This window comes from Mus pahari, chromosome 1 (assembly GCF_900095145.1).
Source record: "Mus pahari chromosome 1, PAHARI_EIJ_v1.1, whole genome shotgun sequence".
NCBI classification, from domain to species: Eukaryota; Metazoa; Chordata; class Mammalia; order Rodentia; family Muridae; genus Mus; species Mus pahari.
The window spans coordinates 67,191,441-67,212,542 of record NC_034590.1 but is presented as its reverse complement, the minus strand read 5'-3'; the positions used below and the strand labels follow the sequence as shown (position 1 = coordinate 67,212,542).

General features: G+C 45.2%; 1 protein-coding gene across 8 annotated transcripts in view; it reads right to left on the bottom strand.

Moving 5' to 3' along the window:
- Tenm4 (teneurin transmembrane protein 4) overlaps nt 1-21,102 on the bottom strand; it is a 710,423-nt gene that overhangs the window by 564,877 nt on the left and 124,444 nt on the right. For 7 of the 8 annotated variants that reach the window (XM_029539653.1, XM_029539636.1, XM_029539617.1 and 4 more), the window contains exon 2: nt 6,154-6,209. The gene's annotated coding sequence lies outside the window, so the exon portion shown is untranslated. Of the gene's footprint in view, nt 1-6,153; nt 6,210-7,324; nt 7,454-21,102 lie in introns of those variants that run through there. The other variant, XM_029539625.1, reaches the window with a different exon arrangement.

Here is a 21,102-nt window from a genome sequence, read left to right as displayed (position 1 = left end):
GAATTTTCTGCTTATCTTATACGGAAGCTCCACAGAGGATGCCTGACCCCTAATGATGCTCTGCAGAGTGTGGATGCAGTGCAAGGATGGTCTCTCCCTTCAGTGCGCAGGGACAGCCATCAGGAGAGCAATGCTCTAATTCTATCCAAAGGCAAGTCTGCAATACTTAGCTCATTGATCATCGCATGGTCGCTCAGGTTACCTTTCCATTCACTGAACAGCTGCCCCTGCTCTGGTACTTATATAGCAAGGCACCTTTGCCATTGCTGCTCCAAGACTCTGAACATAGCCCAGAATCAGGCCACAAGAGGGAATCTTGGCAGCTTAATGAATTCCGTCAGAAACCTGGTCACATTCCAGTAGCCCCTTGAGTCTCTCCAAACCCCTCCTTCGTGACTTAGATCAGTTTCCCCGCTGCTTGACTTTACATGAGTACATGCTCCTACTACCTTTTGGACAAAGTCACAAGGGGTCAATTATCTTGCTGCAATGAGGCTGGAGGACCATTTCGCCGGCTTGCATAAGATGAAACTCCATATGATGAAACACATCACAGACCCATGGGGTCTTGTGGGAAGGTACAGGAAAGGGAAGGTGGTCCCTTGAGAGCAATGCATCAAGATTTGCCTGGCTTCCTTCCCTTGGCCTCATCCACCAATGGCTTGGCTATAGAGAAATTGCCAGATTCTAAAAGGAAACACACACACACACACACACACACACACACACACACACACACACTATGGCTGCACATTTCCCCACTAGTCTCCATAAACTTAGATTGCATTTCTTGATGCTACCTTGTCCTACTCATATGTTACAAATGAGGTTTACTCCCTGGAACAACCACTGTACATCGATTTTATTAGTGGCTCTTCATATAATCTTTTATACATGACATGGCATCTCAGCCTTTTCCAGCTTTGCCTTGGCTGTCTGAAAACACTGCTTTAGATTATCAGGCACTAGATTTGAGTGACAGTCTCATAGGAGTTCACAGATGCAGTCATGGCTACCAGCTGTGTCTATGAGGAAGATTACTTAAGAAAGCCAGTACATCTCAGTTGGGCAAGACATCCACTGAATGCCAGCTCTTGTGTCCGTTAGCTCAGATTCCTCCTGGAGTCTGTTACTGTTCAGTCATGCAATCTGGGAAAGTGATTCAACATGTTTGAGCCATTGCCTTTATAACTACAGCATCTATTGTAGAGGTTGCTGCAGAAATTAAACAAAATAATATAGTCATATGTCACCCAGGGTCAATAAGAGACCACACATGCAATAGCAGCCTCTTGAGATTATAACTGAGCTGATAGAGCTCTTATTGCTTTGTGGTAACATCATTGCCATGATGGAGTTCAATGTGTTATTCATATGATTACAGTGATGCTAATGTAAACAATTTATTGCACCGCCAGAGGTATGAAAGTGTAGCTTGTACATTGCCTACAGTAAGCACTACTTGGTAGTGATAGCAAGCTGTTTTAAGTTCATTGATTTAGCATATTTTCTTAAATCATTCATTTACTTAATCAATCATTAAATACTTAAGTAGGTTTGCCATGTCATGTCAGCACAAGACTCACATATCTATGCTAATTACATGTCTGATTAAGAGGCCATGTGGAGTGACAGAACTCTGTGCCATTTACAAGAATCTACACTTCGATGGCTGCACAATGAAATCACCTCACCTCGTAGTTCTCTGGGCTCATCTCATCATGAAGCAGCACAAGAAAGCCTTTAGTGCTATGTACTGTTAACACATAGTCAATAACTTATCACTAATACTGTTGATCATTACATCCTGTATCCCCCAGCTTCTATAGACCTATGCCCTGCTGGGGCTGGGACTGGGGCTTCTGGCTGCTACCTCAGGGAACCTTACTAGCCAATGGAAGAAGACCACAGAATGCCAATGGCTAGGATGCTGTATTATTTCTAAAGGCACGAGCACTAGTCAGGGTCACCCCATTTGGACGAGGTATTATTCTATCCTACAGACTTCCTATAAGGCAAGTGCTTGTGGCTTCTAGTCTGAATACTGGACCCAAATTCCAGCATTACCGCAAGATTGTAAAATCTTGGCCATGTTCACCAACTTTTTTGAAACTGATTTATCTCATGGACCAGAGGGTCTTGTATATATTAATAAATGTCAATTGGCTAGAGGGCAGGATAAGCCTTGAAAGCAGGAATATTCGGGGGTGTACAGAAAGCTGACGCCAAGTGACTGTGCTCTCTCAGCCCTGAACTGTGTGTCTGAGAAATTCTGAAGGCAGGCAACAGGCTACCAGGGTGTGAGGCATTGCTGGCGTGGAGACCATTGTAAGTCAAAGATGTCACCCCAGGAATGAGAGGCTAGACCCACAGATGAAGCAGTTTACAGGAATCAGGCAGAATGCTTCAAATAAATAGGATAGACCTCCAGAATGAAGAACATGATAAAGATGGAAAGAGAGAAGTGGTCAGGGCTCTAGGAAAAGCTGGGCCTCTAGGCTCTCAAAAGCACCCCAGGTTCCTATTCTCCACCCCCACATTATGACTACAGGGCCCTTGCCAGGCCTTCAGCAGTTGGAAACAAAAATCTCCCATTCTCTCTCTCTCTCTCTCTCTCTCTCTCTCTCTCTCTCTCTCTCTCATCTCCAGGCAGTACAATGATCTGTCTTGTTTCTTTTGTGGGTTTGCTGAATCAAATGAAAGAGAATATAAAGTTCTATAAAATGATGTTATCAATGCTGACATCCCTACTACTTCTCCTATGGCAAGTACTAATTATAGCTATTACATATCTGTCAGGTGTACCTTCAGGATTATCGGCAATCTGCTCTACAATCTGCCCTTCATTAAAAAGAAGAAGAAGAAGAAGAAGAAGAAGAAGAAGAAGAAGAAGAAGAAGAAGAAGAAGAAGAAGAAGAAGAAGAAGAAGAAGAAGAAGAANAAAGAAGAAGAAGAAGAAGAAGAAGAAGAAGAAGAAGAAGAAGAAGAAGAAGAAGAAGAAGAAGAAGAAGAAGAAGAAGAAGAAGAAGAAGAAGAAACTGAGGCTGAAAGAAGTAGACCCACCATGTGAATAGACTCTTCAACGTTTCCCATGAGGGCAACACGAGACACCAGGAGCTAGGGATCCAGGCACACAGCAGCTATCCTGTCAAGTCAGACGCCAGCTTTGTCCATTGTGAGCAAGACAGGAGAGATCACAGCCTTGGACGGAGAGCAACGGGGTTGTACAGTATGTGAGGGGAAGCTGCCTCCTCCTTGGAAGGATCAAAATAAGGGATAGGCATCTTTATCTGATCCAAATACTCTGTCCCCTTGCTTAGGCAGCCATAGACAAGGTTCACTTTCAAAATCACTATGCAACAACCTGTGCAAAGAGATTAAAGTAGCACTAAATGCAGGAACACACACACACACACACACACACACACACACACACACACACACACACACACACACACACGCCCACTCCATAGGGCTTCCAGGAGGGAGCCAGAGGCCATGGTCTTCTCTGGAGACCACAGCCTGTCTGGGCCAGGAGTACTGTGGGGGATAAACAGGAGTACTGCAGACAGAACTTTACATTGCAGGGACTGATTGCCTCTGCAGCAGAGCTGTGCAAATTAGAGCCGCCAGCCCCACAACTGAGCAGGTTGAGGAACAAAACAACACAGACTCAGACCTGTTTACAGGAAAGACATTCTTGTAGAGCGCCTGATAAGTCTGTTGCTAAGCCTGCCTTGCTTCCTGTCACCAAGCACCTGCTTCTCATGCAGGAAAGATAATCGCTCTGGGAACAGGCTCTACTCAGGAGACCTGGCAGAGTGCTTGCGATGGAAAGCCAAGGCTGCCTTTCAACAAGCCTTCCCCTTGTCCTGTGTGGGATGAAGGGAAACTCTACCTGGCAAGGAAAGGCTTTGCCCTACTGGCTGGCTGCAGCTGAAAGTGACCTGCAGAAAAAGAAAGATGTCCCTGGATTCCAAGCTCAGAGCAACTGCTGAACAAAGACCCCAAAGATTCTTGCTGGGACAACATGAATCACAGGGGATGAGGTTCCAAAAGCATGGCAGCTATCATCTGTCAGGCCAGGTGGTCACCTGCGTTGTTAGTGCTGAGTGAGACAGGTGCAGGGAAAGAGCGCAGCCCTGAAAGGGGGGGGGGGTCCTGCAAAGGCCAGGAGGGTGACTGCCACAGAGAGATCAGTACAAGAAGCAAGACTCTGTAGTTGACTCTGAAGAAGGTAAGAGCGAGCTCCGTAACTCTAGCCAGGATGAAGGGACAGCTGGCCTCCCATTGTCATCAGAGAGGCCCAAAAGGCTTGTTAAGAGACATTCTGGAGGTTAGGGAGATGGCTCAGTGGTAATAGCGCTTACTGCTCTTCCAGAGGAGCCAAACACCCACACTGGAAGACCACAAATGCCTGTCATACCAGCTCTCAGGGAATCCAACGGAGGCTAGCACCCCTGTGCATGTGGCATACACTAATACAGACACATGAATGAAAAATTAAAGGAAGTCTTTTTAAAGCCCATTTTTGGGTCCTGCTAAAAATGTAAATCTGGAGATAAAGAAATTCCCTTGTAAGAATTGCTTTCTAAACATTGTACACACACACACACACANACACACACATACACACACAAGTGTTGTCTTTCTCTCAGCCCCTCTCCCGTCTTTCTCCCTTCTCAGGTCCCTCCCTCCCTCCCCATCATCATCCACAAAGCGTGTCTCCTCAATTAAATAGACCCACCAGCCTGCCCCAGAGCACACTCAAATCGAAACACCAGGTTAGGCCTGAGGTTATTCATGCACCCTTTGAAATCCCAGACTTTGAAATAGCCCAAGAGCTTCAACTCCAAGAAGTGTCCTCCATATAAACAAACAGCCCAGCCTCTAATCCTTCCCGCTCTCCATGCAGTGCCTGAGGCAAGGTTCTCTGAAGGCAGGAGCTAAGCTCTTGCTTTAGTGTCCAGAACCATTGAGCTTTAGGAAGCAGCAGCCTTTAGCAGGGTCACTGCACAACAAGGGGGATGTCCCCACAGCCCTTGGCAGAGTCTCTCTGATGTGCTAACTCTCAGTCACTTGGAAACTGAGTCTTGTCTCTAGCACTGGGTAGGTTTTTCCTCTTGTTACTGGCTTGTCCAGAGCTCACATCAGTCTTCACTCCTAGGAAAGGAAGGTACTGCTTTCTGCCAACAAACGAACAAAGAAACAGACAAGGAAACAGACCTATGCAAAAAAAATATCCCTACCTGGGCATAAACCTATCTTGATTTCCATTTTCCCAGCACCATCCTTATTGCTGAGGAATAGGTTAAAAACGTCCATTTTAAAGAATTTTTAAAGGATTCCCATCCATGAGATAAAACTCCTGGAGGGAAGCTCATTGAGACCAAAAAGGCCTAGGCATTAGTCCACATCTCAAGCATGCATCCATGATACTTTCTTGTTTATAGGTTTACAGCTTATATCAAATAACACTAGCCAATGGTGTTCTGTTATACAAATGTGAATCAATTGGGGGGGGGGGGGGAAACACTACAACCATGAATACTACAACCATGAACTCCAAGGCAGGTGTTAGAAATTTCCATGAAGCAATAATGATCAGAGGAAGTGCTTATATGCCAGAGGCACAGCCTACCCACATTAACTTGTCACTCTCTGTGCCCAGCACTGAGCCTAAAATTCTGATTTAAAACAAAACAAAACAAAAAAAAAAAACAGTCCAGCAGAATTAGTGATAGTGAACACATCTGAGTTTATATCTGGAAGTCATAGAATGGGTTGTTGCAGGATCTGAGCACACACACAGATCCTCTGACTTCTGGTTACACAAACACTCAGGTCTCCCTAAGAGACTGACCAGGAGTGTCCCATCAACCAGGTTCTAACGAGTCCTACCATCCTAAGAAAAGGTCTAACACTGACATGGGTCTAAGAGAGCTTCACAATGACTCAAGCAGATCGTGTCAACAAAACAGAAATCACAACCCATTTAGTACCCAAATGTTTCAAACCAGCCCCATTCCTCTCCTTACTTAAATTGCACAAAACCTCCAAGCCGGGAGACGGGGGTGCATGTAGCTGCAGAGGTGAAGCCCTGACGACTGGATGCATGCTTTATTTCAGGCCCAATTCATCGTGATAACTTACCTACTGCCCAAGTGTCCAAGAAATCACTAGCCCTCTCTCAGCCTCAGACTGTCCATCTGAAAAACAAGAAGACAACCACAATGAGCCCAGAGTATCCTCTGTGCTCACAGGCAGCACAACTTTGACACCAAATATTGCCTGCTGCCACCTACTCACCAGCCCATAGAACAGAGGATGTTCCTGGTGGCCAGGGCGCTCTCTCTCTCTCTCTCTCTCTCTCTCTCTCTCTCTCTCTCTCTCTCTCACACACACACACACACACACACACACACACACACACTGCTCAATGATGGTTCTTTGTCAAACCCAGACACCAGCAGTACTTCTATCTCCATATGGAAACGTCAGCCTTCCAGTCATCTGGGTACACACTTTTGATTTTCATAGATGTCAACCTAGATTGTTAGGGACACTAGAAGAAAGAGTATAAAGAGGACTGCCATGACTCTCACACACTCTCAGCTTAAAAAAATATTTAAGGGGGCTGGAGAGATGGCTCAGTGGTTAAGAGCACTGGCTGCTCCTCCAGAGGTTCCAAGTTCAATTCTCAGCAACCACATGGTAGCTCACAACCATTGTAATAGGATCTGATGCCCACTTCTGATGTATCTAAAGATAGCTACAGTGTACTCATATAAATAAAATATAAAATAATTATCTTTAAATTTTTAATTATATTGATGTGTATTTGTGTGTGTCATTTGTATGAGTGCATACTGTGTGTGTGTGTATGCGTGTGCGCGCGCGTGTATGTGTGCGTGTGTGTGTGTGTGTGTGTGTGTGTGTGTGTTTTGTGTGTGTGTGAAGTACCCTTGGAGGTCAGAAGCAGTCATCAGATCCCTTGGAGAGGGACTTAACAGGTGGTTATAGGATATGCAACACAGGTATTGATAACTGAAACGGGTCCTCTAAAAGAGGATGGGCAGAGAGAGCTTCTAATGGCTGAGCCATCTCTCCAGTTCCATTTGAGCATTGTTCTTAAAATCATTTCTCTCCCAGGCGTGTGTGTGTGTGTGTGTGTGTGTGTGTGTGTGTGTGTATACACACACATATATATACACATATATACATATACATATATACACACTCTACCATCTTTCAGAGCAGTACAGTGGTACATAAAATCTAGTGGACCCATTGGATCACATTGCCCCCCTTTCTTGTCCCTCACATTATGACCAGGACTGCTGCCCTTCCCATATTGTCTCTTTCTCATTGTCTCTTTCTCCGAGCACTTTGCAGGCCTGTGTTCTGGTCTTTGGCAGTAGCATTGTCTGCACTCAGTCCAGTGGAGTGCAGAGGGGGGCGACTTCAGCCACTGGACTTACCCCAGCCTTCAGTTGACTACATCTGGAAAATAAGGGACAGATAGCAGCCAATCACAGATACTCCTTTCCAATTAGGAAAAAGAGTCCAAGGGAAAGAAATGGAAGCCCATCATCTCCCTGAGCCCCTCCAGTCACAGTCGTTGAGGTGGCACTACCTGCAGATGCTCTCTCAGGTCCTCATAACCACTCTGGGAAAGTGTCACAGCCGATAAGACTAGCTCAGCCTGGCTGGCAAGCCATCCTAAGGCCACTGCAGTCACTGGTTGCCACTGCACAGCTCAGCCATATCAGTGTGTCATTCATTTACTTACTCATGTTTGTTTGTTTTACTTCATATCCAAGGATTTCATTACTTTACATTTTAGGTATTTATTTTATGTGCTTGTGGAGGAGGTGGGGGTGGGGCGGAACATGTTACAGTGTGTTTGTGAAAGTCAGATGACAGCTTGTGGGTATTGGTTTTCTCCTTTCACCCTGTATGTTTGGGAATCAAGCTCAAAACATCGGTCTAGCAACATTAGTGACAGGCGACTTTACCTACTGAGCCATCTCCCTGGCTCTTAACTTCATTTTAAAGGGAGGTTTAAAAGAAGTACCTGCAGCTCTTTATTTCTTGCCCTTCTCTCCGTGGCCCATTAAAAAACAACCTTGTGATGAAGATGGAGTTGATTATTGCAAACGGGTTGCTAACAATGTAAAGAGTTCGTCACTGTGGCCATTCTGCACACAAATGTCTATGAACTCCCAGGGTCCAGGTGTTGTCTGTGTAACCTATCTGCCCATGTCTCATTAGAATATGGCACTTTTGAAGTCTAAAATGCTCATTTGCAACCATGCTACCTCTTAGCAATTTCTTTAACTACACTTGGGGGTTGCAGGCATTTGGTCCCTGGCTATTCTGCAGCCTCAGAACTTAGAGATATCACATTTCAAAGGGAAAGCAACAAGAACTGCTTTACTCTTTGTTATCTGTTACAAAGGTTTCCCAAGGTCACACAGCTCAGCTCCCAACTGAAGGAGCCAGGACTTTGGCTATCCCCAACCCAGCATTCTGTGAATATAGTCACTCCCACTCCAGCAACCTGTCCTCAGAACTCCAATCTATAACTCCTTGGCATTTGTCCACTAATTAAGTTCTATTTGCAAATCAAGGCAGGTTCAGCCCATTCAGTAACATCATCAGCGATTCCATAAAGTGACGAGATCCTATCAATAGCTATTTAAGTTCCCGAAAAGGGCACTTTAGTAAGAAGCGTCCAGGTTTCAGAAAATGTGACTGAAAGTGATTCTTTATTCAAAGATCCAAGATAGTAACCAAGGGAATAGAAAGGGCCAGTCACATAATACCTAGGACTCCACTGTCACGGGAAATGAGGACGAAACTGCAGCCACCAAGAAGAGGCTGTGCTGGAATCTGGCCAATGTGGCTGTGGCGTGGCCTTGTTAGAACTCTAAGTTCCCACTTCCTGTCATTCGTTAAAATTAATTGCGGTAAATTTTTTATGAGGAGAGAGTAAATAGGTGAAAGGGCCTGTAGAAGTGGCTTAGCCTGCCTTGGTGCAGAGCCTCACCCCCTCTAGAAGACTTGGTTTGATTAGCCCCCCCCCCCCAATCCAGCAAACCCCTCTCTCTGGAATCATTTGCCAACCAATCCGCATTAGTCAATTATTACAGTCATCGACATTATAATTATTACACCCATAGATTGTTTTCTCTTTTAAAGAGCCCGAATACACTAAATATTTTTAAAATGTACTACCACCCTGGTGGGATCGGTTTGGATACAGGCCCCTTTAGCCTTTCTAGGAGAATATGGAGAAACAGATGCACACATGCCATGTATTTCTGATGGTTTACAAAGCAGGGTCACAAACATGGATGCTGACTTTAATGTCTTTTTAACTTACTAAGAAAGCATTCTCTATAATGGTTATGTAGGTAGGTAATTAATCCCTCACTGACAGATGTATACAATTTTTCGCTAATTAATATTTCATACATATTTCTCACGTGGCAGTTTGATTATGTATTTAAGCTACATTGCCAAACAGTTGAAAAATGTGTAAATGTCTCCCACAAAAGAGCGCATCGTCTTTCATCTCTACCAGCACTCCATGAGTGGGCCAGCTCCTCTTGCTCTCTTCAATAGTAAACATCAGGACCCTGGTTTTTCTCTGTCACTGAGGTAGGCACACGATGCCATGGCATTTTAATCTTTGTGTCTTCAGTGTAAACATGCTTTCCTACATGCCTTAGCATTTAACATTGTTACGGAATCAACACGCTCTCTGCCCTTCCTTTACCTATCTCTGAGTAAGCGCGAGACTCTCCGTACTGTTACAAAAGGATTTGCCATTTGTCTTTCTCTTTACTGTTACTGCTGCAGGTGCTGCTGTTGTTAGCTTTTCGCCAGTGTGCTCAGTCACAGCGCTGTCTCCTGATGGTTTCCACCAGAGTCCCAGCAGCTGTTTGGACACCACCTTGTATGTCACACTGGCCCTGGACAATTATTCACCACAGTGTATCAATTCTGCCTTCAAATATACCTTAAGTCAGTTCATTTTCTCCCTCCCAAGGAGTTCCACAATTCCACTGAGCCACCATTGTCTCTCATGTGGATTTCTGCATGACCCTCCTCCCCACTATGTTCATACAGTGTACAGCAATTCTCTCCCCACAAGTTTGAGGAATATTTTTTTTAATGAAGGAGTACCCCCCAAAACTTCCTGTTCTATTGAAACTAGAATCTGAAGCCCATAGGGCATCCTTTAGGTGCTCCAGTTTCTTTCTAGAAACTGGAAACTGCTGGGTATCCTGACTGCCTGTCTGTTTGTCTGTCTGTCACCTCCCTAGCATTACAGGTCTGTGCCACCATACCTGCTTCTTCCAGATTTTAACAATGACCAAAAAAGACAAGGGATGAGATGGGTTTGTATCAAATGCCAGGCTCTGACTTACAGCAACCATGAGAGACTATCACATCTTTTCTCACACATACAATTCATAGCCTTGGCCTTGGAAACAAGAGTCCCAGAACTGGGGGGTGCCAGAAAGGCTAGATCTGTCTGCATCACAAGCTCTTTGGCAGTTCCAGTGTTTCTCTATCCTCTGTGCCCACATTCAATAAATGTTCAATGGACTCCATTTTAAGTGAAATGATATAGTAATTACACCAAATTTACCCTCTTCCCTCCCATATTCAAAAATAAATTTACATGACTGTAATTATTGATTTGATGAGTTTTTCTTTCTATAGCACGAGACACATATTTATGAACATTTGCTCTTAGGTTATTTTTCTGAGTTAAATCGGGAGAAGCAGATATAGGGAAAAGAGGCTCAGCTCTCCTCTGGCTGCATCTTCACATCACTACTCCGTTCCCTGCATCTACCTCATCTTCAGTTCAACATCCAGTCATCAAAATTGCTGAAACTCAACTCAGTCCACACCCACTCTCTTACAGGGTCCCAGATGTGGAAATAAAAAGTCAGGTGGGCAATTAATTACCTTGGCAGACCTAGAATTACCTGGGATATGGGCCTCTGAGCACATCTGTGGGGAAAACCCATCTTAATGGAGGGCTAGTCCATTCCCTGGGTGTGACCTTTGGACTGGATAAGACAGGGAAAGTGAGCTGAGGTTTAGCTTGCCTTCACCATTCTCTGAGAGTGTGGGTATGATATGACTCGTTGCTTCAAACTCCCACAACTTTAAGGTCCTTGCCAAGATGGACTGTACCTTGAACTATGAGCTGAAATGAATACCTTTTCTGTTAAGTTCCCTTTTATCACAGCAACAGGAAAAGACATACGAATAGGTGTGGTGCCACGTCTTCAGCTCAGTTTAGAATCGTCTCAAGTTAATCTATTCCAGTTGCCAGTAACATGTTGATAGCTTGCTTTAGCCACTGGCATATGGAAGTGGAAGGTCAGTAAATCAGGATTCTCTGGGCCCTGGAGGAGGTACCAAGACAGATTAAAGTTTGTCTGATGCCCTGATCAAAGTCAAGTTTCCACGGAGAAACTAAGATCAAGATACTACCAATAGTTTGCATTCCGTGTTTGTCTCCACCCCATCTCCAGTCATTGTTTCAATATCTTTTTTTTTTTTTTTTGAGTCACCTCCTACAGCTCTAAATGGTTTTCTTCTGCATCTCAATAGCTAAGGAAGAGTGGTGGGGACCATGCATGATGCTCTTTAGTCCTTAGTGAGCTTCTGGGGTTGACCCCTGCCTTTCATTTCCTCTCAAGCTTGTTGACTGCAGACAACATTTGTGATACCTGTAAGCCCCCATGTTCTCACCTGAGATGGATAGACACTAAGAGCACAGAACCTCAGGGTTGCCTTGGTCTTTGTATGCCTCACACATAACAGAGATGTGATAAAGGGATATTGAAACAATGACACATCTAACAAACTAGGTAAACATCATGATGGATGCAGTCTGGTAGTCTGAGTTGCCAACAGTTTAGCTCACCTTCTTCCCCTGGTGCCTCTCTCCCTGGGACCCCTTAAGATCCTGACACTATATTTCCAGGGCAGCATAGTTCCTTTTCTCCCAGCTCCCATCTGCCCGAAACTTCCCAAAGCCCTGTACATTGCTTGCCAGGGATTTGTCTTTCACGGTGTCAGGCACCAGGTAAAAAGCTCTGGCTTTCCTTGCTTAAGCCTGTCTATGATGCTTCAGGCAACTCGTTCTAGGTGCATGGTCAGAGCAGCCCAAGTGGGCCATGCACTGTCCTAAATGCTCTATAAATATCACTCCATTTAATCTTCATTTACAATTTTGAGAGTTGGATGCTGTCATTTCCTTATTTTACAGATGAAACAGGAATACTGAAAGGCCTACAAAACTGCCTAAAAGCATACAATGGGAAATAGAGCCAAGATTTTGCTTTATTAGCTTCTTTATTTCTTTCAGACAGGGTCAAGTCTATAGCCTGAGAGCCTGGGATCTTCCTCCCTCAGCCTCCTCAAGGCTGAGACTGAAGGAGTCTACCACCACACCCCTCTAGGACCAGGATTTGGAGCCCAGGCAAACCAGCATCAGAATGCAAATCCAGATGGTGGGGTGATTGTGATAGGGTTAGGCTGGGAGTCAGGAACTCTGGGAGTTCCAGGAAGCCTGCCAGTTCCAGTGAGAAGCAAGAATGTGAAGGGGAAATCATAGCTGGATCCCAGAGCTGTGCTGTGCCCATTTGTGAGGGCTTCCAATGGAATGGAAGGTGGAGAGCCACAGTCATCACTCTAATGGCTGAAGATAGAGCACCTGAACCTACCCACCTACCAGGAGGATAGAGACATTCTGTGACTCACCCTTCAAGGTAGATGCCAGACCTGAGTGGTTAGATCCCTGGTGACAGCATAGTAAGGCTGAAGAAAGTATAAACTGAGCCTTCTAGAAGCTTCCACCTAGGAGGCTCCAGGGACCCCCCCTCCCCCCAAGGCTCAGGCATGCTGTTCGAGCTTTGAGTGTCCACTCTTCAGACACAGGTGCTTTGCGGAAACTCTGTTGATCTAAGCTATGCCTTGCCACCAGATGTCTGACTGAGAGAGGAAGCTCTCCCTGAAAATGATGGGCAGCGATTTCCCAGGTCATCGTTGCTGGGGCACGAATTTTCAACCCCTGGACTTCTGTTGCTGATTAGGGTATCAAAACATGCTCACTTGAGCTTTCTCCTGGGCATTTCAGAATCAAAGGTCCTGTCCTTTCTCACTCCTTCTCACTTAGATCTCATCTTGTCTGTGTGGTCAGGGCGATGGAAGCAATTTAGGACGAAAAAAAAAAAAAATGATACGGTAGACATGAGGTCTCAACCCTCAGCACCAAACAACTCCCCAAGGTCTGGCAGGGCCAGTAATGAAACCTTAGAACATTAAGCAGCTTTCCAGGGACTAGTGAGGTCCTCCAGACAGTTGCCCCAGCTGCAGGCATGCCCATTGGGATGCTAAGCATTACATTGCTTTCAGGGGGAGTTTGCTACAGAAATAATGGCTTTTATTATTTATCTAAAAACATGGGAGGTCTACTAATCATCCAAGACGTTGTAGGATGCTGCCGATCTTTTCAACCAGACCCACAGAACAAGAGGAGAGAGCCTTTCTAGTTTTAACAACTCAAGCAAGTGAGCCTTGCTTGGAAGAGCAGCTTCTCCACCCAGCAATTTCATGCTCACCCTTCTATTTGACATACAGTTGCCAGCCCCCTTCTCTGGACTGCACATGGAAGGAACTGGTGCCTGGGAGAAACGTTACAATCATGGGCCTCATCAGCATCCAAATCACAACTTTAAAAAATTACTTATTGTTCAGATTTTAATACAGGTATACAATGAAATATGATCACAACCACCCCCTAATTTCCCCTCCGACTCTCCCATATGCTCTCAACACACCCCTCCCAACTCCCCCCACCCCTCAAAACCCACTAAGTTCAAGTAGTACTGACCAGACATCCACAGATATGTGGCCATCCACTGGAGTAAAGGAGAGTTCCTCAAAAAAGAATGATTCTCCACCCCCCACCTCCCCCAGCACCTCTCAGCTGCTAATAGCTCTTAAAGTAAGAGGGTAGGTCCCGATGGTCATTTATCTTATCAACAGTGCCAAATCCTAGATTGTACCAAAGCTGTCATGTGACACTGAGAAAGTAACTTAGCACCTCCCAGCCTTATCTTCTATCTATAAAGTGGCTCTCTTTATCACAATGTCCACGTAGATTATGGGATTTATATAGGACAGCCATCTCTCCAGCTCCACTTTGACCCTTCAGCTGCTCATTTTGGCCATAAAACGTGTCTAGAGCAGAAAATGGAAGAAAGGGGTCCTGTGCTCAATAGTGGAACCCAGTGAAGGCTCTGTTCTAATGAATGAGAAAAGGAAGTTGGGAACAGCCTTTGCCAACAGAAGTTCCAGGCAGGAGGTGTGGAATGTGGACCCATGCTGATGCAGGCAGGCAGGCAGGCAGAAGACACTGAGAGTCTGAGACAGCAGCAAAACATGTGGATTAGGAAGGATGAGGTTGATACCCTCCAGATGCATCCATCTGCCTAAGAATTTCATAAATTCATTGTTTTTAATAGCTGAGTAGCACTCCATTGTGTAAATGTACAGTTTCTGTATCCATTCCTCTGTTGAGGGACATCTGGGTTCTTTCCAGCTTCTGGCTATTATAAATAAGGCTGCTATGAACGTACTGGAGCATGTGTCCTTAAGACAGTATATGCCCAGAAGAGGTATTGCTGGGTCCTCCGGTAGTACTATGTGCAATTTTCTGAGGAACAGCCAGACTGATTTCCAGAGTGGTTGTACCAGCTTGCAATCCCACCAGCAATGGAGGAGTGTTCCTCTTTTTCCACATCCTCGCCAGCATCTGCTGTCACCTGAATTTTTGATCTTAGGCATTCTGACTGGTGTGAGGTAGAATCTCAGGGTTGTTTTGATTTGCATTTCCCTAATGACTAAGGATGTTGAACATTTTTTCAGGTGCTTCTCAGCCATTCAGTATTCCTCAGTTGAGAATTCTTTGTTTAGTTCTGTACCCCATTTTTTATTAGGGTTATTTGATTTTCTAGAGTCCATCTTCGTGAGTTCTTTATATATATTGGATATTAGTCCCCTATCTGATTTAGGATTGGTAAAGATCCTTTCTCAATCTGTTGGTGGCCTTTTTGTCTTATTGACAGTGTTTTTTGCCTTACAGGAGCTTTGCTATTTTATGAGGTTCCATTTGTCAATTCTCGAGGTAACCCAATCACAAAAGAACATATATGGTATGCACTCACTGATAAGCGGATATTAGCCCAGAAACATAGAATATCCAAGATACAATTTGCAAAACACATGAAACTCAAGAAGACAGAAGACCAAAATGTGGATACGTCATTCCTTCTTAGAATGGAGAACAAAATACCCATGGAAGGAGTTACAGAGACAAAGTTCGGAGCTAAGATGGAAGGAAAGACTATCCAGAGACAGCCACANNCGGGGATCCATCCCATATACAACCACCAAACCCAGGCACTATTGCATATGCCAGAAAGATTTTGCTGACAGGACCCTGACATAGCTCTCTCTTGTGAGTCTATGCCAATGCCTGACAAATACAGAAGTGGATGCTCACAGTCATCTATTGGATGGAACACAGGGCCCCTAATGAAGGAGCTAGAGAAAGTACCCAAGGAGCTGAAGGGGTCTACAAACCTATAGGAGGAACAACAATATGAACTAACCAGTAACCCCCAGCGCTATGTCTCTAGTTGCATATGTAGCAGAGGATGGCCTAGTCAGCCATCAATGGAGGAGAGGTCAATGGTCTTGTGAAGATCATATGCCCCAGTACAGGGGAATGCCAGGGCCAGGAAGCAGGAGTGGGTGAGTTGGGGAGCAGGGCAGGGGAAGGGTATAGGTGGCTTTGGGGATAGCATTTGAAATGTAAATGAAAAAAAATCTAATAAAAAATAAATTTAAAAAAAAGGAAGGATGAGGTTCAGGTCTCTGATTCTACCTGTGAGAGGGCAGCCAAGGGTTTTGCTTCGTTTCTGTCTTTTAAAGATTTATTTTTTAATGTATATGAGTGCTCTATCTTTATGTACATCTGCATGCCAGAAGAGGGCATAGATTACGTTTATAGATGGTTGTGAGTCACCATGTGGCTTCTGGGAATTGAACTCAAGACCTCTGGAAGAGCAGCAGCTGCTCTTAACCTCTGAGTCATCTCTCCAGCCCAGTCAGATGGATGTACAGGGCCCAGTTTGATCTTGAGCTGTGGGGAAGACATCCTGAATGGTGGGGTTAGGATGGAGGGAGGCTGAAGCCGACAGGTCTAGAGCCACAGCTCATCCAGCTGAGGGCTCTAGCCTAGTCCTGCTTAGCTGTTTACAGAGGTAACGGTTACTAAGTACCCACCATGTGCTTGATAAGATGAATTATTACATTAACTTTACATAAATTCATTGAGCTTCAACTTTAACGGTCCTAATGAGCTAGTGACCTTACCATTTCTTCTTTTAACTTAAGAAACTAGGGCTCAGAGAGCTTGCAGGACTGACCAGGGGCCACAGAGACAATCCTGGAAACTGACTATGCAAATTCCATCCAATGATGCCATTGTGTGACACAATCTCAGGGGCTAAAGACAAATGTGCGTACTCCCACCCAACAGGCAAGAAAACAGACTTGGCATCACCACGGCTAGACTTGTTATGGACTCCAAATTTCATCCCCTAAGTGGGAAATGCACCAGAGGTGCCTCTTTGTAATAGGATTCCCTGAGACTCCTGGGGACTCGACCACTGCCAGAGACCACCTGGGGGCATGGACAGCTCATAATGCATAGGATGCTTCTACTTCATATTTGCAATAACCATCAAGGCAAACCCCTAAAGTAGGAGTTACATCCCTAGTTTAATAGTTGCCATGGAAGCATGGGATGGTGATGTGTTTTCTCAACTGCTGAGTAATTAGCATAAAAGAGAAACAATTGTCTTGATGCTAGGAACCACCAATCACCCACATGGCAGCAGTTGGTACCTTACAGTCTCTCACCAGAGAGCCTCCCTTGGTTGGTCCCCATTTCAGCAACCTACATTTTCATCCACTAGCCATCTATCCTTTAGCTCGTCTGGTTCTGTCTTCTCAGGCTCTCCCAGCTTCTGTCCACTTCTCTTCACTTCTGCCTGCACTTGTGACCCTAGTCATCTCTCACCTCAACTTCTGGTATGATCCCATCACAAGTTCTACTGTGCCTTGTGCCCTCAGAACATACTGCCCCTGCCAGCTGTCATCTGCTCTGTTTCCTGGTGTGTGTGTGTGTGTGTGTGTGTGTGTGTGTGTGTGTGTGTGATTGCTTCACCACCCTTACTTTCTTCCTACATCTTGTTCTTTGTGGCTCTGGACTCTGGCCCTCCCTGTGTCCTTTCCTATAAAATACAAACAAATACCCATACTTTCTGGACCTGTGATGCCCCCATGAGAACCTTGCAGAAGAACGGGGTGGGGAGGATGTCAGCTGGGAGCGACAAAACCAAGGTATTTGAGCACTAAATGCTGCCTGTCTCAAAAGACGTATTTGAGCCTCCATCCCCCTCCTCCCAAATGACTGTGACAGCATCAGCCCTCCTTAGACGATAGACCAGAAGGCATTGGTCTGATGAAATTGAATGCCATCCGAGCTGCATGGAGCCCAAGGGAGCGCCTCTGCAGCTGCCTCAGGTGTGGAAGCAGATGGGGCTGAGTGTGCTGGGGTGGGGGGCCGGGCCGGGGGAGGCTGATGAATGAGAACATGGGTCTGATGGAACCTAGGGTCCTGCAGTGACACAACAAGATCTTAACCTCTAGAGTCCCACAAACCCCTTTGGCAGATCCTTGAAACATGTAGACCCTCTTCCCAGAAAAGAAAGTAAAAAAAAAAACCTTTTAAATTCACAAAATAAAAACTAATCGGATTACAAAGGAAACCAATTATATTGAAATAGTTATCAAAATGTTAAAATGAGAAATTTGTGATTGTTATATTTTTATTTCTTTTCTAAGTCATAACAAGATCTAACAGCTTGTCTAATAACTATCATAACCTTGAGGTAGTGTTGAGTGCAAATGATATTTTGAGGCATCTCCAATAACTATAATGGGATACAAAAATATCTGATTCTTCCTGGTAACAAAGTCCCAGAAACTGCTAATGCTATTGTGGTTTATTGCCTATATTCGCAATGGGAGAAAATGCTAACTTTCAGTTATTTTCTTCCCGGCCATACACTCCCATTAAGAAGCTCTGATTTAGGGCAGTAACCTCACTTTATAGTGGGGAGAAACTGAGCTCCCAAGGGGAGGGGTAGGTCTCTGCACGGGGCTACACAGCAAATATGACTTACCAGACATGAGCATGGGCACCTGCTGCCTCTTTACCCACACTCTGCCCACTGTGCAGAGCCATACCGGAGTGAGACTCTCTGAACCCATAACACAGGACAGTCATTTATTTCTTCTGCTTGGTTTCTGGAGCAGAGAAAAGGGAATAGCCACTCCCTCCTAGGCAGGCTGCAGTAAGGTCAGAATGAGGGTATGCATAGGAATGGGGATCTGATGGCTGCAAGGTTTCTGCAGTGAGTATAGACTCTCCTTTCTTCATAATGGGGTCAAAACTCCATTCACTGCCTGTTGTAAGTTAAAAATGCTACTGAGTCAAAAATGCACTTAAGGGGTTGGGGAAGTGGCCATGTTGGTAAAGTGCCAGGTGTGAGATATAAAGACCGGACACTCTGATCCTCCACACTTACATAAAGCCAGACACCGTGGTGAGCATCCGTAAGTCCAGCACTTGGGGGAGGAGAGGCAGAGATGACAGATCCCCAGAATTCATTGCCAGCCAGGCTAGCCAAATCAATGAGCTCTAGGCTCAGTGAAGAGCCTGTCTTGAAAAACCAAAATGGAGAATAGATGAAGAAGACACCTGAAGTTGATCCCTCATCTATACACACAAACACACACACACACACACACACACACACACACACACACACACAAATATGCACATACCTGTGCATAGACCCATGCAGACACACATGTACCACATGTACATGCGCGCACACACACATATGCACTTAGTACACCTGATCCTACTGACCATTCTAGCTTAGAAACAGTGCACTGTGGGCGATTGGTTGCTTCCCCGTTTGATTGTGTGACTGACAGCTCCTTGTTTCGCTGCCTAGCGTCACAGAAAAGTATGATGGTTTCTCCCTAGCCTGTCCAGAAATGAATCCTCATCATTCCAAGAAAGTTTTCCACCAATTGTGTTACTCTTATGCTATCCCCAAATTCTTACTTTGAGTAACTGTAAGCTGGGGACTGAGTATCAATAATATACATAGTTACAGTATCACGAAAAACCAAATCACGTGCAGGTCTAGGGAGGCAAGCTTACTTTCCCATACAGAGTTTATAGAGGTAGAGGGGGAGGGGTGGAGACTGGCAAACAAAACCTCACACACCTGTGAAAGGGGATACTGGTTTCTGTCATCTTGACAGAGGCTACAGTCATCTAGGAAGGGGCTCCTCAGTTGAGAAAATATCTCCATCAGATTGACCTGGGTGGGCAAGTCTATAGGGCACCGTCTTGATTAGAGCTTGAAGTAGGAGGGTCCAGTTCACTGTGCCACCTCTGAGCAGGTGACCCTGGATGGTGCATTATGATATCAAAGATAAAAGAAATAACTGAAAGGTGAGCGAGCCGTGGGGAGCACGGCAGTAACTGGCCTTTTCCCACAGTCCCGGCTCCAGTTCCTGCCTCTGAGTTCCTGCCCTGCTTGTGAGCCTGCCTTGGTTTTCTTCAGCAATGGACCATTATTAGGAATATATAGAGTGTCTCTATAACCTCCCAAGAAGAGAACCTGTGAAACAGGCCAGAAACAAGATCTCATCTGCTTTCACAGGTCAGGATTTCCTCCCGGTCCTTAACCTCATCTCTGGCACTCTCTGCTCCAGGTTTGCCTTGATTCAGCAAATTGCTCTCCAAAGCCAAAGAAATCCAGTTTCCCCAAGTTGCATTTGATTGTAATTTATCATGGCAAACTTAGACAAAGGGGTAGCTCTCATTTGACATGGTTCAGAATGGTGGGGGCGCCACATGGGAAGACAGGCCTGTCATGGGCAAATCAGGCTTTCTAGGAGATAGTAGAAACCATTGTTTGGATGAGGTATTGGTTGCCATTTTGTTTTGTTCTGTTTATGCTAAGACAGAGTGAGCAACCAACACCTTGTCTGTTTGCTGTCTCTGGGATGTTCAGAAATGTGAATTCTACCTTCTGAGGTAGGAGAAGGTAAAACAGGGTTTCCCAGGCAGGTTGATTCAATGTCCCTTGCCCCACCCTGGTCCCTAAGGTCAAACAGGCCTGTGGGGCGTATGGGAGTTCTCACTAGGGCAACTAGAGCCCTCAACTGTGGCCCTCGATTTTATAGCAGTTCTTTAGCCCTAGCAGCTGGGAAGCTCCCCTGTTTTATTAATAACCCTGGATCGTGCTCACAGCACATCAAGGTAAACAGAGACATTTCCAGGGCGTGCAATGCAGGCAGTTCTAACAGATGAAGAAGCAGGCTTCCAAATATAAATAGGAGATAAGATAAATAGACTGAGAGCCAAGCTGGCTTCACACTGGCTTGCAGGCTGTGAGCAACACACTGTGCATCGAGGCTTGTGGAACTGGAAGGGATGCTCATGTGGAGGATGGGGAGACACCCAGAAAAAAAAAGAAAAAGACTTGCTGGGGTCCTGTTGATCATTTGGTATTCATGAATTCTCCCGGCATTTGTTTCCTCATCTGAGAACTCTTAAAGTGACAGTAACAGTGTTTTTTGTTTTGTTTTGTTTTGTTTTGTTTAAGTGTCCCATTCTTTCCCACCCAATATCCTTGCCTTGCAGAACTGAACTATCTCAGACTTGACCTGAAAGATTCATGTGAGTCAGACAGCAAGAGCCTGGTCCTGGCTCCTCAGTGCAGAAGCCATTGTGAAACTTCTGAAAACCACATTTTCTGGGTCCCCATCAACTGCAGCACACACCTAGCAGGATGGCCTCTGATGGTTCTTTTGTCTGCCCTGCAGTCAGCCTGAGAGTCTTAA